This window comes from Dermacentor andersoni, chromosome 5 (genome assembly GCF_023375885.2).
Source record: "Dermacentor andersoni chromosome 5, qqDerAnde1_hic_scaffold, whole genome shotgun sequence".
In the NCBI taxonomy this organism is placed as follows: domain Eukaryota; kingdom Metazoa; phylum Arthropoda; class Arachnida; order Ixodida; family Ixodidae; genus Dermacentor; species Dermacentor andersoni.
Genome location: NC_092818.1, coordinates 135,416,628 through 135,435,028, shown reverse-complemented (window position 1 = coordinate 135,435,028; position 18,401 = coordinate 135,416,628). Strand labels below are relative to the sequence as shown.

At 45.9% G+C, this 18,401-nt stretch overlaps 1 protein-coding gene across 3 annotated transcripts in view; it reads right to left on the bottom strand.

Annotated features, from left to right (window-relative positions):
* LOC126532098 (solute carrier organic anion transporter family member 4A1-like) overlaps nt 1–18,401 on the bottom strand; it is a 175,803-nt gene that overhangs the window by 59,181 nt on the left and 98,221 nt on the right. The window lies entirely within an intron of this gene.

Below are 18,401 nucleotides of genomic sequence, written 5' to 3'. Positions count from 1 at the left end.
CGCACTGCCATGCAGGTACCCAAGAACTGAAGAACTGCACAATGAAGAAAAGCGTGCGTAAGCCCATCGTTGTTTTCCTTGTCGTACCACCATGCCCACTGAAAAGCGATGCAGCCGGACCTGGTTTTATATCCTTCGCCACCAATGCTGTACACGACGTTGCAGCTGCGCAGTCGTGAACATTGTGCACGTGCACGAACGTGCGCATGTGCTGTCTGGCTGTCGGTGGAATGACGGGCGAAAGGTAGGCGAAGTCGTTCTCGCTTTCCAGAAGAGTCGATGCGTTGCCGATGGACGGACCCTGGTGCTGGAAAGCCGTAGTCGAGCCGCATTGCCATGCAGGTACCCAAGAACTGAAGAACTGCACAATGAAGAAAAGCGTGCGTAAGCCCATCGTTGTTTTCCTTGTCGTACCACCATGCCCACTGAAAAGCGATGCAGCCGGGCCTGGTTTTATATCCTTCGCCACCAATGCTGTACACGACGTTGCAGCTGCGCAGTCGTGAACATTGTGCACGTGCTTGTGTGGGAGACTTAATTTAGGTATTTTTTCCTATTTTTGTCAACATGTTTTTGTTTCTTCACCGATTCAAGAGAGAAGCAGCTCTCGCCATAATTATTCTGCAGATTATTTCTTGTGAGATGATTGCTCTGAAGATTATTGCATATGTTTGAGGGAAATTAAATTTCATTTTTCCCCAAATGTGTAGGCATCTGCATAAACATAAGCTCATCCAGAATTCACTCTCGGAACAGAGAATTGGAATCGATTGTTTTCTCACTTGACCACACCCACTGCTCATTGAGGCATCTATGACTCACGGTAGCTCATTGGGCTAGGTTATGGTATGCATGGTAGCTCTAATCAAGGATCGTGAAAGAGATGAACACTATGCAAAAAAGGTCGTTCGTAAAACTTCGTTGGTTCGTTAACATTCCAGGATCTAATAAACAAACCTGAAATATCAGCGCTTTCCTTTGTTTGTTCACTCACTAGTTCGACAAAATAAAGCCATTCAATGACAACCTTGGACATCACTCCATTCATTGCTATAAAACATGGCAAGCGACCCAAGTATCTCAATAGCGCAACTCGGAAAGACTGAGCTGCGTCGTTTCTGACATCGCGGATGTACACTTGAGGCGTAAGAGCAACCTGTCTTACTCTGTTGTGCTGTTTCATCTGCGTTTTGCCCGAAGAACCCATTTAGAAAACAACGCAGAGGGCGCGCGCTGTATCGAAGAGAAAGCGGCGTAACCGACCCGAATCCTTGGCAGAGCTAATCCGCACATGTCGCCTCGTTGACGGAGGTAATCAGTATATGTCGTCTTATATGAAAAGTTTCCAAATTACTCCCGAATTCCGGTCCCTTAACGTTGTTCTCAACATCCGCCAAACACGCGCTGTAACAGAAAGCTCTGCGAGACGTCGCTCTGAAAACATGACCGTTGCCTCAGCTACAGTTGCGAAATTGCAACTATTGGCCGCGAGAAGTAGAGGGGGCTTAAATTACCTTTCGTGCTGCTATGAGAGCTAGCTAGAATTCACAGCAATCGACGTCCTCTGCGTTGGGTTCAGATAATGTGGCACAGTGGCGGTTAGCGATAGTGTGGTCCCCCATGGCTTACTCCTCAGAAGCAGAGAGTGAGTATGACATGGGTATACGATGCCTGCGCCGGCGGAGATTAGGTACGCAACACGCGCACGTGACAGGTGAGAACGGATTACCGAGACCCATAAAAGTTACAGCAGGCATTAAGACTAACGTATGCAAAACGAAATGGACGTCGCAAAAATATATATATAAATGTATTTGGGCGTATGGCTGGGTCTAGGGAGAGCAAAGATATTTATTTCGTGTTTCCTGCAGCCGCTGTGGCTGCCTCTCTTGTTTTGCTCTTTGGATCCCGTCCTGCCAGTTTGTGCACCTATCTCCCGCCAGAATGCGCAGGTGTTTCGTGTTGCTCTTTCCGCGGTTTCTCTGCCCATCGTCTAGTTTTGTCGAGCTCCTTATCTTCGTGGAGCCAGCAGGCGTGATCTTTGCCAAATGAAGCTGTGTTCTCGGTCGGCTCTCATCCAGCAGCGAGGCACCGGAATATTTAGATAAACGTTGATAGAGGCGTAGCGGCAAGAAATAGCGCGTGTGTTTTCATTTCATAAAATCAGAACGCCAGCGAAATATTTGTTCACTGTGGAAGTTCGTTGACAGGGAGAAAGGATTTCCGAGAAATGCCTTGGATAAAACTCGCGGAGCGAAGAAACTGCTAAAGGCTTCACCAGAGGATTTTGCTCTTGCTTTTTCTTTCGCTGTAAAGTCAACTTCCTTTGCATACGAAGGTTTGTATTAAAGAGTTTCCATTACGATTTCGATGCCAGCGACGCTCAGGCATGCGTGATTATCTGCTTGGCACTGCCTCACCTATACGGTATGGCCTGATATTTGTTTAAGAGGGAAAATATGCTGTATATAAAGGGAATATACCTCTAGACCAAGAATTGTTGGCCGCTTGGCTTTGAACGCTGTCCTTCGCGACACAGCAGTTGCCGAGCTGCGCCTTCAATTCGTGTTCACCGCAGAAACGTGTCGAAAGAGATTCTCAAATAATGAGGCCAGGAATTTTGGCCCATTTTCGAAGAGTCATATGTAACAGCGGCTGCTGCTCTTGTGAATAAATGTGCTAAGGAGGTCCATTCAACTCGCCAGCTTTCTGTTTTATTCCTATAGGAATTATAGGCACACTCCCGGCGCATGTTCTGTATAAAGTCCAAGTGCGATAAGATCGTGCACCGCACGCTGCCAGGACGAGTGAGAGCTTGCAAGGGTGAACTGAGGATTGTGGCTCGAACTCAAGCGAACTGGGCACCGTGTAGGGGGCGAGGGGAGGCTGCGTTCTACTTCGACGACGGGTAAGCGCGACCGCGTGGGCCCTATCTTTAAAGCGATGCGCGATGGGTACAGAGTCTAGGCGCACCGAGAGCTGATAGCTTCGTGTGCGCTGTGTTCTCGCCTCTTAGATCGCGTTGTAACGAGAGGAAACACGAAGGGTCACTTCGCCCGCTGCTGCCGCCGCTCTTTCTCGTGCCAGAGTTTTTGCAGTGAGTGTACGCGGTCTTCGAATGAGATGTGTTTATGTATGCCTGTGCGCGCATGACACCATGCTTTTTAATTAAGTTAGTAAGCGTTTGTTTAGAAGCGTTTAGGACTCATCAAAGTACAATCCCTTACTTCGTATAGCTGTCCAATAATTTGCTATCGCAATCGACGCTTCGCCTTTCGGGAGAAACAGGGACTTTTTTTGTAGAATAACTAAAAGATCAAATCGAGCTTGAATTTCATTCCTGCCGTGGAGACGAGCCACTGAGGTGTCTCTTGTCGTTATGGGAATGTGGAAGTCTTCGGGACATATCTTTTCTGGCTCTCTCTAAGGGTCTGCTAATATTCGATATTTCACGTACGAATCAAATAGTCCTTGCTATTCGATTCTTTTTCCATTGATGATGTCGCTATTCAAAATATCGAATACACTTTTGTTTTTTCTAATGTAAGGGGTTATAGCACTTACTGGAGCCTCGAAGAAAAATAACCCATACAAATTAGTACTGTTTCAAATTATTCCGCTGCAGGAGAGGTCACATATATTGCGGAAAAGTGGAAAAATAAAGCAAACCCAATTTTTCGCTTTTGAGGTACCCCTCACCAGCTTTGACCTGTTTTAACAACAAGCGTAGCGCACACATGACGCTCTCACAACCGTGCCGGCAAAGTATTACGGCGCGGCTCACCGCGAGAACAGCTGAAGCAAACGCCACGCTCTTTCGCTCTCGAGGCAGCGCACTCTCAGCCTAAGAGTCACGGTAACACGCACGCATTCCTCTTCGCAGTGCGTGTTTCGCCATTAACTATGACTAATCATCCAATGCTGAAGGCCACACGCTACAAGAAAGGAGGCGTCACTTCCGCTGCAGGTCCCTAGGCTGCGGTATAAGGGGGAAGGCAGGGAAGAAATGCTGCCTGGGGACGCTACTAAAAGCATAGAGAGATGGTGCCTCCATGGCAGTGGCACTCGCCTCCTGGGGGCATAAAAGGGCACCGAATTTCTTCAATCTCCGGCCACAATGAATGTATTTGAAAAATTCTTTCGGTAAAACGCTTTTTTTAACAACACTTTACAGCTTCCAGTGTACAACCCAAATTTGCAATGAGGCCTGCTGAAGCGCCCTTTAGGTGTGAAGTAAGAGACGTCATTAGGCGGAAAAAATATTTCGGTACTTAGCTGAAACACTCAAATTTGTACTGGTGAAAACCTCCAGTCGCACCACGAAATATTTAATTTCGTGACCTGGTACTATGGATAAATGGCCATGATTACTCATATTGTGAAGATGTTCGAAGTTTGAAGTTTGTAGTTTCGAGCGTTTGTTTCAGGACAATCGTATTGTCCATGAGCCAAGACTACAGGAGTAACTAGTCTCCTGACTGGCTCTTGGTCTTGTAGGGCGTGACAGCAGCAGTGACTCTCGTAATACTTATACAATGGTCAAATGTTCGCCTGCATACCAGGTAGACATATTACAAGAAGTCACACGTAAAACTTCACAACGCTCAAGAATTGTTCAGGGAAAGCGTTCTAGGAAAGCGTTCTAGGAAAGCGTTCTAGGAAAGCGTTCAGGAAAGCGTTCTAGCAGATAACACAGCGAAATCAAAGTGCAATAGGTAGTAAAATATGATTGATCAGCAACTATCGTTAAAAGCGTAGAGAGGGGGAGAAGAAAAACCGAAATATAATAATATACATGTAACGATTTACATGTAAGTAGCATCATTATTTCGGGAGCGCTTTTAGAAATAAAGTATGCTATAATATAACTATTATCTGTAAGTATAAGAAAGGAAGAATATTTGGTGTTAAATTGTGTGATGGAAGTGTGCTTTAAGCTGGTTCAGTACTTTTGTCTATTTGATCATGAGCGCATAGAAAATCCCAATCTTGTTTAAGTCCGTATAGCAATGAAGACACTCACCAACTTGCACACATCATCCAGCGCGTGGTCATAGATGGCAACAATCAAGGTGCTATTTCTCGAAAAAAAAGAAACGTTTCAAGAACTATCTTCTCATGGTTCAGTGGAAGTTTGCTGTCGTATCTCATTAAGCAATTTTTTTCTTCACTCACGGGTTTTAACAACATTCCCGACATCCAAGGCTCATCAATGCGCTCGGAATAGAGTTAGTAGATGTGGCACCCAGGGAGGCTGACAGTATTAAAAAGAAAGAAGCTTCTTAGTTTAAGCACCGCCTGCAAATTATAGAGCCGACCACCGCGATACTTGAGCCTCTAACGTTGCTGCTTGCACATCATTGTACGTCGTCGCAAACATCCCGCCAAGGCAGCCGGATAGCTAAACACGCAAATAGAACCCTGGCTTTTACCATAAGATGTGCATGGCAACATAGGCGGCGTGCTGTAGAGAATTCGGATGCGTCCATACTATGCCGGTTAACAGTCGCTGAGCCTCGCGAAGCGCTACTCGGCTTATGCAGTGGGCGGACTGCCTTTTTTGCGAGACCCAAGAGCGCGGTTTTATGAGAGTCCGTGCGTCATTCGCGGCTCTCTGCGTAGCAGCCCAAATCTTTTGAATGAGTTAGGAGACGACGGGTGGCCGGACCAGAGCTCGAGCCGTGTCCTAGTCGACGGCCGTGTATTAAAATGAAGGAATGCCTACCGCGGCTCCTTAAGCGCGATGATAAATGAGGTGCCGAGCGCAGTGCCGCTGCCGGCGACTCAGCGCTCTCTCGGGGGGGGGGGTCCTCCGCGGCCGGCCAACGTGGAGAAAAGCGGTGCGTTGAAGCCGCGTCGCCGATGCTATCCCCGAGTGACTTGCGAATGGAATCTCCCATGGCGGTTATTCGGAATCTCGGGGCTCCGGATTGGAGAGGCGAGAGTGAGGCTATGACGAAGGTTTGGAGAGAGCGCAAGATGGTAGGCGCGATACCGCTTCCGCGCTGTGGGAGCGCATAATCATAGGATTGATATATTGAGTACGAGACTGGGTGGAAGCACTGGAAGCGCACGACTGCGGAAATAACGCGAAGTCGTATTTCTTTTTTCTTTTTCTAAAACACTGTTTGAGCTAGTAAGCCGGGCATCCACGTAACCTACCGCATCCTTGTAATATCGCAGCTGCTTTTCAAATTACGGTCAAAGCCTCGAAAACTAGAATAAACTAAGGAAAAAAGTTCACGAATTTACGCAGGTTTGAGACAAGAACCCCGCCGCTTTGAAGCAGGTGCTTTAACATACGCCACAGCTGCCTTTCATGTGTGGTGAAGAAAACTTGCGTTGTGTGCTTGCAAAATGGTGTTAAGAACCACATTAAAGGCAAAGTCTTTAAACAAAGTTCGTTTTGTCGTGGTTGAATTAGGCCTTAAACAGAGCACACAAGCGCCAACTGAGCAGGCATCTCTTCGACGCCATAAAGAAAATAATTTGCTTTGTATTCTTACTGTGCTCTACAAAAATGATTTTAATTGGTCAAATTAAAGGTAGCATAAGTACATAAATAACTTCTTCATTTATCTATATTCTACCTTAAAGTACACAAGGCGAGAATAAACAAGGGGTAGGGTGCCTCTTTTTCTTCCATCCAGTCATTCCTGGTTCAAGCAGCCGGGTCAGTGAAGCAGATCACTTGGCACCTTCAAATTTATCTATGCAATCCTCAAGTTTGTTCTTAGCTTGCGACTTAACGTTAGTTGCCTTCCAGCCAATAAAAGCAGTGCTGTGGCAACCAACAAAAAAAGAAAGTGCTGTTTTATTGCATTGGCCAGGAAAGAAAAAAGAAGGATTGCGTAACGCAATTTTACTTTTCTAGATCGCAGAATGGTCATCACAAAAACAATGGTAAATAAGTTTTGTGATTGAAATAAAGCCTGTGAAATGTTGCCCCCGAAATGCGCAAATGTTCAAAACCATCAAACAGAGGAGGCCGAAGTGTGTTAACCGACTGGCTTCCAAGATTTACGACACTGTCATGTTGGTTGCCTTGATAGTGGCCTCCAAGATGCAGCGTACCTAAAGCGTACACGCACCGTACGTACCTCCGTTCAAGCCGAAAGGCCCACCCAAAAATCCGCAGGAGCAGTATGACGATAAGATTATTCAGTTTTTATTCCATAAAATAACAGTGTGCTCAATGCAACTAGCCTGGCAAGACAAAAGGAAAGAACAAATAATAGGTAACGTGCTTTTTTTTTCTTTATGTTGGGTTGTAACACGCACGCACTCGTGACCAAGCTTAATATAAGTATGGAGTGCAGTGACTGATTCGCCGAGGGGTTAATAGGTAACGTAGTTTGTTTGCGAATATAATTTCAAGAAAAAACGACACTAGAAACTGAAATAACTAAAGTCCATACTATTTGCATTATGGAGCTAAACCTATAGATTTGACTGATTCATTCATGTGCATGGCGCCATTAAAATGTGTGCTTCCGTAACTGGTCTTGCAGAAACTGAACTTTCTTCAGCGCATCGTCTGAACAGAGGAGACCGACTGTCTCATCAGTTGAATCGCTTCCTAGTGGGCAATACAATAGAAAGTTGTGTTCTTCTGTTTGCATATAGCATGGAAAGAGATCTGTCGGCAAAGCATTAGGATTCCAACAGATGCTCTGAAGCAACTGCAGCCAAAAGTGAAGGCTTACCAAGGCTCGGCAATTTTTGGAGCTCACGCATATACTGAATACCGTGCCACTTCCTTGTGCTAGTATCGTCAACCTAAGAGCGGTGGGCGGGGAGGTGGAGGGGCTAGCGTGTAACTTTCGCCCAAGGTACTTCATAGTAGAGCGTATTTTGAACTAAGAGAGACAGAGGATTATGCTAAAGCGTTAGTCTTTCTAAGGCCACGAACAAGGGTGTCCAAGGCTCCATTTGTGCCATAGGAGCACAAAGCCCTTTTCCTTTGGGGATCACCATATCTCTTGAAATTCAAATCGGTTCCAGCTGCTACGAAGTTGGTCTGAAGGAATATCAAGCTGTGAAAGGGCAACCGGAGCTCCAGCAAATAGCTCTATTTGCACAGCCAACGACCTATGGAAATCAGTGCTCACCTAATTAGAATGCAAATTTCGCCACTATTCCTGGTCTTGAAAGTCATGCGCAACACTGGTTTGTCAAAATAAGAGCTATGGTGGCGAAAAGTCTAGACGTCGAAAACAAGAGATGCAGAGAGACTATGAGAAATTTCTTCGCTATTGATGATCTACAGTGCCTGAGAAAGTTCAAAATTTGCATTGCTTGGCTTTCACTGGCGAAGCAGCGTAACATTTATGTTAACGAGGCAGCAAGTATGTATGCTATCGCTTTCTTCTCAGTGCCTGCATGATTCGAAGCAGTACAGTACTTTGTTTTTCTGCGCGACGAACACACAGTTTTTCCCGCAACCGGGCATGCATGTCCTGCATGCAACACAGAAGCCAAAGTGGTGCCTCGCTTTAGGGATTCAGAGGAGAAGCTTTTTACGCAAAACAAGGCCGCATGTAGGCGTTCAGTCTCCAAGGATACGACTACGTGCACCATCCTTTAGGCCAAAAATTACTGTCATCCATTAAATGGATGTTCCGCATAAAAAGTATGTGTGGCATGTCTTTCATGTACTACGTTAATGTCCAAGTACGCTATATTTCTCAACTTACGGCGTTAGAAATATTCCTGAAATGTGTAAAAAAAAAGGTGCTTTGAGCCTCTAAGTGCTGTAATCACTCTCTCTGGACACTTCTAGGCTGTGCTACGTGCCAGCGATTCCCGAATATGTCTTAAGAGCAGTAGCGAAAGAGCACTGTCCAAAGGTAAGGCGGCTTAAGTGCAGCCGTAACTTAGTGCTCTTAGCGGGTACGTAGAGTGCTGGCGGCTTGTAGTAGAAAGTCTGATATCTTTCGATGACCCTTCCTTAAGCTCGTTAAGTTGTGCGCCTTGGCTACTATGGGCAGGAAGAAACCTTGTGAAAAATGCGCTTGCTCTTAACCTCTTTTCCAACACTAGATCAGTGTTGCTTACGTTGACATCGATCTCTACAGCCTGCTCGTGCTGGGTAGCACCAGTAAAACAAACCTTCGTGCATTCCTGAGTATAGAAGCCAAAGTTCTATGGGCGCGCCTCGGCCTCCCTAAGTGTGCATCCACAACAGCCGCAACCGCCATAGCGCGTGACCACCATATAGTAACGTGCATTGAAGTCGACGCTCTAAGAGTGAACATTCGACGTGTCGCAAGGATACCATTTCGCCATGTTGCTTGCCTGCCAAGAACTAGGCCGCATTCGAGTTTTAGCCGTCTCTTGACCACCCACAGAGCATCGCTACCATCGATTTACGTCCTAGCAGCCTGGCCTTCGTTGCCACTGTGGTCTCTGCATTGACCTCGAGTGTGCCTTACCATTCCAGGCATGAAGAAGAAGGCAGAAATAGTACCAGCAGCATTGAAGCAGGCAGCAGTATTGCTACTACACGAAGTCCACAGTGACGACTGGCATGTTTACACCGATGGGTCGGTCATGCACTCTAGTTCAGCTGCTGCAATATTTGTCCCAACGAAATCTTCAGTGATAAAATTCAGGAATCGCACTTGACATCTACGACAGGTGTCGAAATTGCAGCTCTACGTGCAGCAATTCAATTGATCAATCAAGAAACGCCCCAGAACTGTTCCATCTTCTGCGATTCCAAGGTCGCCCTCCAGAGTTTGCGCTCTGCATTGCGCCGTGGACCCTACAAACGACTTCTCGCGGACACACGAGAAGCTTACCATCGAACAGTTGAAAAGTGATGACATCGTGTTTCAGTGGTTGCCACGTCATCATGGGATTTTTGGAAAACGAACAAGGAGACGCAGCCGCTCGATCTTCACATAACAGTAGCGATTGCGTCGCTATCCCAATGTCAAGAACAGAGGCAGCGGGAAAGCTCTGTGCGCTTGCTCGCGAGCTTACGTTGGCCCAATGGAATTCGGCGGGCTTTAAAGAACAGCGCCTTTGTTCCCAGGAACCTCATCTGATGCTCCGTCTTCCACATGGCTTACCACGACGGGAGGTAACTCTCTCTTGTCGCCTGTGGCTTGGAGTAGCCTTTACTAATACGTACTCATACCTCATCGGAATGGCCACACAACCAGAATGTGAAGTTTGCGAGTGTAAAGAGATGACAGTGCATCTTCTGTGTGATTGTCGCCGCTTCAATGAACCAAGTCTTGAGCACCATGCTCGACAAGATTGACTACCGTCCCCTTACGGAAGCCTAAATTCTTGGACCTTGGTCCCAGCCGACGTCAGCCCGAACTGCTTTAAAAGCGCTAGTACGCTTTATTAGAGAAAAGGTAATCATTGAAAAACTATAGAATGTGCAAACTCAGGCTTTCCTTTTTTTGTTTTTTTTTAATCTTCTCTTGTTTGTTCATCTTTTCTGCCCCTTACCCAATCCCCCTGTGCAGAGTAGCAAACCGGACACTTAATATGGTTTTCTCTGCCTTTCACCGCTTGTTTTCCTTCCTTCCTTCCTTCCTTCCTTCCTTCTTCAGTAAATCGTGGTGCTGGCGGCTTATAAAAGTGTACGCATAGAAGCGGTCCTTGGATCGAAAACTTGTAGAGCAAGGTGACTATTTCGGTGTTGAGTCCGCTTCGGCGGTCCCACTTAGACATCAACCTACAAATCCCAATCCCATGCCCCGTGGCTAAATCATTGAACGGCTGAGTAACAGCATAACAGACAGTGTCTGATGACCCTGTAAATCTAATTGTGCTTTGCCTCAACGAACCATGAAGCGCCAAGAGAGGTTCATGGGACTCGGCTTCTGCTTTGATCGGACGCATTTTCAGGTTATTCAGATGCCCATTAAACGGGTGCTCGGCAGCGAAGGCCTTGTGGAAGTGCATCCATCACGAACACGAAAAATGCTAGGTTCAAATCTGGTTGGCATGAGATACCCACCAGTTTTTAAAGCAAGTAGTTTTCTTTCGCTACCGCTGCACATGGCGTAGCGCAGGCATTCGGGTGTTTTGTCGGAGGAAAAGGTCAGCCTGCGCACATCAGAAGTTGTAAGTAGAGAGAGGGCCCACTGATTGGCCCGTACCAGAACGTCCATCACGATTGACGTTCTTCCCGGAAAAGCGAGTGCCAGAGCACTTGGACAGAGCCGGCGTCGGAGACTGGAGGGGGAGGTGCTGGGAGAAGATGCGTGTTACGGAGCGCGTTCTTCGCCGAACGGCAACTGTAAAAAATATATAGCTAGCTCTCCGAGAAGCACAGGTTGTTGCGCGAGAGCTTTGTGGACTTTGAAGGTTTGGATCTGTGTCGCGAAACACTTTTTTCAATATTGCCCTACGCGGCGGCTGAAAATGCCCTACGTTACCTTACACAGCCGTCGCCTCGACGCAACATTTCACCATACGCACCAACGTTTTCTTCAAATGCTGAACTACATAAGCCAAAGCAACACGAATGCTTATATTATACAACAGGCTGTCAAAAGAAATCCCCGTAGGGGTTAAATAAATAAAAAGCAACGTTTTCTAATAAGTGAACCTTCTTGTAGCTTACGTCACATGTGCATTTGTCAAGCAGTGTTTTATTGCTAAAGTTTGCTTATTTCAGAACCTGTGTTAGGTTTCAGTTCCACCAGCGAGGAAACTAGGCCATGAAAAGCTGGAATACGTTTTGTGGCAATGTTTCGAGAATTGCAGTGGCAGTAATACACGCGACCTCATGTTGAGTATATTAGGTGTTTATACATCAATTTTACTGTCTTGCATGGTCGTAACGAACATACTGCGAGAGCAGAATTACCTGCAAATTCTTAAAACTCAACCAGATGTCTTTTTTATTTTGACTACATTTCCTTTCGATAGAGTGTAATACGTTTTTCTTCTTTATTTGATCAATGCTCCGGTTGACTGTTCCAGCTAGTCACAGCGAAAGCTATTTTAAAAGGACGATATTCAAATACTAAGCTCAAGCTTACACTGCTTTTCTTGTCTTGACATCACTAATTCTTTATAGGGTTCTTTCAGTGGCAGTGTTAGAAGTGCGGTAATTGTAACAAAGCGGGTTAGGCCAACGTGAACATAGGCCCGCCATTCTTGCTTAGTGGCTACGGTGTTGGGCTGCTAAGCACGAGGTCCCGGGATTGAGTCTAGGCCATGGCGGCCGCATTTCGATGCGGGCGAAATGCGAAAACTCCCGTGTACTTAGATTTAGGTGCACGTTAAAGAAGCCCTGGTGGTCCAAATTATTCCGGAGTCCCCCACTACAGTGTGCCTCATAATGAAATCATGGGTTTGACACGTAAAACCCCACAATTTATTTTTTTAAACGTGAACATAACTCTCAGCTCAGCCACCCCGTTATTATCTCTTCAACTCTCAGATTTTTGCCCATAATTAGGCGGCTGAATCTGGATTTGCCGTCGCTGGTAACATGAAGAATCCAGCGTTGTCTCCTCTTCTTCCTTTCTCCTTGGATCAGGCAACAAGTTCGTATTTCGCTTAAGAAATATAAACAGCTTCGTTCTGTTCGTCATACTATAACAGCAACCGTTACTAGAATTCATGAAAAAAAAACTATCCAGTAGGATGGCCTTTTCTGACGCTACATGTCGGCTGTCTGAGAAACGAACAGGTAGTGAATTCGGAGGCTGTGCACTTCAACCTGCTTGTCAGCTCAACAGGAAGCTTTACCTCAAAAGCTGCTATCTAATATGAGAACAGAGAAATTATTTTGCTGGCTGTCAATTGCACAAAATTCCACCCCCAGGAATTTTGAACATTGCGCCTTCGGCTATCTATTGAACTTCACCGCAGTACACCAGCGTTAACAAAACAGGCAGCAGCTTCAAAGATGAAAGAAAGAATACTTTTCTTTGAGTGTCCACCAAGTGGTAACGTTGATTTCGTCTGCAGCTAAAGTGCTAATTGGCTGGGGGCGTCTGTCTCCTTCTCATGCGTACCCGAGCCAAGCCGATAACAACTTCGGCAGCAGATGAAATGAACATGTCCACTAGGTGGACAGAATACCCCCCTCCCCTTCCTGATTACATAGTGCAGCAAAACGAGGAATCGTATCTTGTAGGAGATGTTGTGCTTTCACTGAGACCTCTAGCCAACGTTCACCTCGAGGCAAGCGTTTCCATGCTCGGAATATATACCGTATCGCACAACCATGCATGCCGTATGGGTTCAAAGGCTGCGGTTTATCTGGCGAGGCTTCGCTCAACAAGATTAAGCGCATCATGCAAAGAGCGCGTGTCTGTTTCTGTTCACAATGACATCTCATTTCAGTCGTTGTCATAGCTGCTAGTGATGAGAGGTCTTGTAGGAAGCTGAAGCAGCCGGAATGTCACGTGGCCAGTGCGCGGTGCCTTTACTTCGAGAGTAGTGGTAGTGTGCCCATTTGATTCTTGCTGTCAGCCTTCTGCTGACAACAAGTTACAGCAATGTTGCTTTGACAAACGCCATCGATGATTTTTCTGTATATATCTTCGTTTCATCTCTGGGAATCCCTTTTTCAACCATAGATAGACATGCGGCATAGCATCGCCTCGGCTGTCGAAGGCATACCAGAGCGGCCGCTTGTGACGTTCTGCTAAAATAGGTATGAGTGTTTTTTCTGCCAGTTTATCTAACATGACGCAACCTCAATGCTTGGAAAGGGTAGCGTGCCGTCAGAAAGTGCGATGTCCTGGCCAACGAACTTGGAAATGTAGTATACAAACGGAACTTTCCTCGTTTTTTTGTGTGTTGTTTTTAAATGCAGCTTTACGTGCCAAAACCACGATCTGATCATGAGGCACGCCATAGTGGGGAACTCCGGAAATTTGGACTACCTGGGATTCTTTAACGTACACATAAACATAAGTATACGGGTGTTTTCGCATTTCGTCCCCATCGAAATGCGGCCGCCGTGGTGGGGATAGCTTTCCCCGTTACTAGAAAGATATCCACTCCGTGAACTCAATTGTAACGTCGTGCCATTTTACCAGGGTCTTTTCGCATAGCCAACCACGCATCAATACCCGATGCGCGATGCCGCTTGTTCGGAAAGTGTCTCATTATTTTTTTAATTACAAAATTCGTGAGAAGGTACGCCAAATGTGCTTATCGAACTTGCTTGCTTAGCTTTCTTTTATTTGTGAACACGTGATTTGCACTCTGTAAGGTTCTTCGCAACTATTTTTTCGTGCATTAGATAGACTCATAATGGCAAAGCCTTCAGCACAATTTAAGAAGGACAGGGACCTGACAGAGATACAGAACAGCGTCTCTGTCACGTCTGTCTTTTTGAATTGCGCTATAGGCTTCGCCATTATGAGCAAACCATACCAACTACCCCAAGAATCAGCCTTGTTGAATTAGCTAGACCCTGTCTACGGTAGGGCTGGAAGCCCTACCGTTGACCTTCCAATATCCGTACGCTTTGTGGCGTGCGTGAGAATATTTTCACGCAAAGATTTCTTCGCTCTCTCATTTTGCCACCTTTCGAAATTCCTCACTTTCGGCCCCAAGGTCATCAGAGCAAAATTGACAACGTATCACTGTTACTAAGTTCGCAAGCATCTTTCCTGTTGCGACTGGTGCCGCAGGACATATCGTTCGTGCGTTGTTTTTAAGAACTTGAAGCGCATATTTTCTCGCCGCTTCGGACTGCAGTCCGCTATCGTACGTATGCAGTGCACATCTCTCAATTATTTTATGATAACCTGTATTCGCCTTCATGTTAACACTTCGAACATTTGTGTGTTGCCTTCGTAACTCTGTCGCCGGATACAGTTAACTTAGGCCTCTAAATTAAGCCTCTAACCCTCAACAAACGAACGTAGTGCACGAAGTATTGACTCTTAACATGTTAGCATCATCGCAAACAATGGCCATCTGCCTCAATCGTTTTGCTGGTTAGCTAATCATGCCACACCACGTACACCCGTGAGCAAAAGTATATGGACCACAGGGTTGCCGAAAAGACAGAATTTCTTCATAATTAACATTCATAAACGGAAACTGATGAGTGCACTTGAAAATTCCTAATGCCAAGTTTGGACTGCAGTCATTAATTTCAAGTTCCATTTACTGACAGAGCAGAAAATGAACTTTATCGCACGATGCCTGGTCGGTATACTTTTGTTCACGAGTGTGCATCTATCCATCAGCCTGGTGCCCAAGAAACTCGTCTTCGGCAGGCTCTTTATTTCTTCTCTCCTTCACAGATTTCCCTCAGTGAGTAATACGCGTTCCGAAGGTGACGGGAGGTCGGGTCCTTTACAAATGTCTAACCGGAAGTCTTGGAGAATTTTGTCTTAAAACGCTCTGTTCAAGAAATGGATGCACTCTTTAAAAAAGAAAGAAAACAAATGCAACTCGCAATAGGCACTTTGACGCAGGCTGACGTATGAAGTACCGCTATATCGGCGTTCCGGCCAGCACTTGTTCGGGCGACCCGTTAGGTGGTGTCGCACCGGCCAATCCATTCAAACTAACTAGCCTTTTATGTGTGCCGGAGGTGCGATTCTCGCAGCTGCGAGCAAGTGGCTGGTGCTAGCAGCGGGTTCGTCTAGCCTAGACGGCGTTCCAAGGCCCGCGGCGCGCGGAATTCCTTTGCCGTCGTTTGGACCACATTGCAGACTCGAGCCTCTGGAAGTGCAGCCAGCAACAACAGCGAATAGCCCACTTGGCTGAAGATCCGGAAACGATTCCGTAGGCTAGAGCCACCAAGCCCAGCTACAAGAGAAATGGCGGGAAGAGGCTAACAGGGAGCTAAAGCCGATTGATTCTCAATGGTTCTTCCACGGTGCCAGAAATGTCGCCGATTCCTTTTTTTTTTTTTGCCACATTTTTTTCCTTCGTTGTATGGCAAGGCAAAGAAAAGTCAAGATTGAGCACGCCACCTTCCTCGGCTAGCCAGTCAGCTTTTCTACGTGCTCGTAAAAGTCATGCGTGGTATGCCGCTTTACTGCAGCCAAAGCTCGTATCGCTGTCTACATGGGGGAAACACCCGACAGGATGAACAGAGCAACTTTTCTTTGTTCCCTATTTTGCACTGCTATAATACGAAGATGTGGAATGTGAGACGCCTTCTCCACTACGTAGCCGCTTTCCACGCCAGTCGTGTCTGGTCAGGGTGTCCACATTTCGCCCGCGCGAGATGCGAACAGACTACCGAGATTTGAGGACAGTCCTTTCTTGTTTTTTACACTTCATTAGCATATTAGAGACCGAAAAACAATATAGCTCTCCGTTATGCACCTGAATATGATTATACTGGCGGTGGTGACACACTTCAATGTCGAATGGAAAAGTTTACTTGACATCTAATGCAGAGAGTTGGTATAGATAGAATTTAGACAAAGACGTGTTTTCGCGCGTAAGAAGAAGTGCTCTACCTTTGTTGTGGTCCTTTTTGTCCAAGCACCTCTTTTCTTTTTCCTTGCACGCTGTAACATGTCTCTGGTTTGTTGACAACCGGCAAACAAGAAGACTTCAAAACGCATGTATGGAGCAGATAATATTCCCCGAAAGGCCAAAAATAGTTCTTAAGGAGATTTCCCGCCTTCTACTCGCATATCTAAGTGACACAGAACTCATAGAAATGTGGTGACAAATTCCAGAACTACGAAAGAACGAACTAGCGGAACAATGGCCGGCCCAGACTTGTGGACCAGCACCGCATGTAATATACACAGTAACCAACCGACCAAAGATAACAGCACGGTTTATCAACGTAGCTTGTAACATATCACACATACACACACAAAAAAAAGGTAAGGCTGGTGGATCAGCGATTTGTCGCGAGCAGGAGCTTGCCTCTCATTTAATTATTTTAAGCTTTGTTGCGAGCTTTGAACAGAGATGGCAGGGGAAAAGATGAAAGGGGTGGGGGGAGGGGGGTGAGTAGGTGAGGGGATGTTTCGTTCTGATGCCCAGTTACCACAAGCGATGCTGCGCTCAACTCAATGAATAGGAATGCAAACTCCATTTACAATGTTGGGAAAGGTAGAAGTTTGGCCACTTTTCTCTCTTTCTCTGAGAAGTGCTTGACATCGGCCGATCACCTACGCGAATAGTGTCCGCTGTCACGATTGGGTTGCACCTCTTCCTACGACTGACTCTGTGCACAAAGAGCTTTATGTATGGGGTTCTGTTATAAGGAGCAACATGAAAGAGTACTGAACTATTGATCAGCAAAGCAGCTCATAATTTTTTACGCAGGAAGAACTCCGAAGAGCAAGCTGATGCAGGCTATAGATATAATTGGCAAAAAGATAATGAGGTAGGAACCACTACCTACTGATATACACTTAGTACAATCTTTCAGAATACGCTTTTGAGTTCCTTCCGTCAGGAAGTCTTCGAGCCACTCGGTTAGTAAATTTGTTAACCTCCCCACTACCATCCATGGCGCAGACTAATCAGGATAATAGATAATGGAAACAGTCTAAGTTAGCGGCCTTCAAAGATGCAAAATATTTTTCGTGCATTTATGCAAAAAAAAGTGCACATGTTGATGTGCGCGTAACATGCACGTTGGTATAACAATAAGAATACGCAAGAAAGCACTTTCTTCTTTTTTTGCAGCAGCAGCATCAGCGCGACGACGTCACATAAAATATGACTGTCACTTGGAAGCTATCTTCTTTACGTAAAGAGTAAATTATCGGGAAATGGACTCCTACTTTTGGATGAATTTCCGTAAGGGGCCTTTGATGTACAACACGACTGCCCTGTATTTAGACATAATATGCCTGGTGTTCAGTATAGCCAATTAATAATAAAAAAAGAAAAGAAATAATTACGCAGTCAAGCATTGTTGAAGCAGTCGGAATATAAGAGACCACTTCGAGATAATCCGAAAGCATAAAAACTAGTCATTCCGAGTATTTTTTCAATGTGAAACGAGCAAACCTGAGGGTGTTAAGCGAACTTGGTTGCTACTAATGATTTTACAAATGTAGCAAGTGCCTTCACAAATTCGCTAAGTGGCCTCACAAAGCAAGAGGCCTTGGGTGAAGCAAGTGGCCCGTATCACTTTCCGTTCCCGCCGAAGTAGAACATGGGGGTTATGTCGTTGAGGCTCATGAGCTCAAAGACGCGGGTTCGACCCCTTTCGTGGCGGCCGCATTTCGATGGGGGCGAAATGCAAAAAAAAAAACATTCGTGTATTTAGACTTAGGGCGGCCGCTAAAGAACTCCAAGTGATCACAATTATTCAGCCGCCCCCTCCCCCATTATACGCTGTGCTTCATAATCAAATCCTGCTTATGGTACGTGAAACTCCAGGGTTCTTTTTTTCGCTTTCTTTTTGTACATAAGCGACTTCTATAGATTATTCTACCTCCGCCAGTAGTGCTCACCTAAACCTCAAG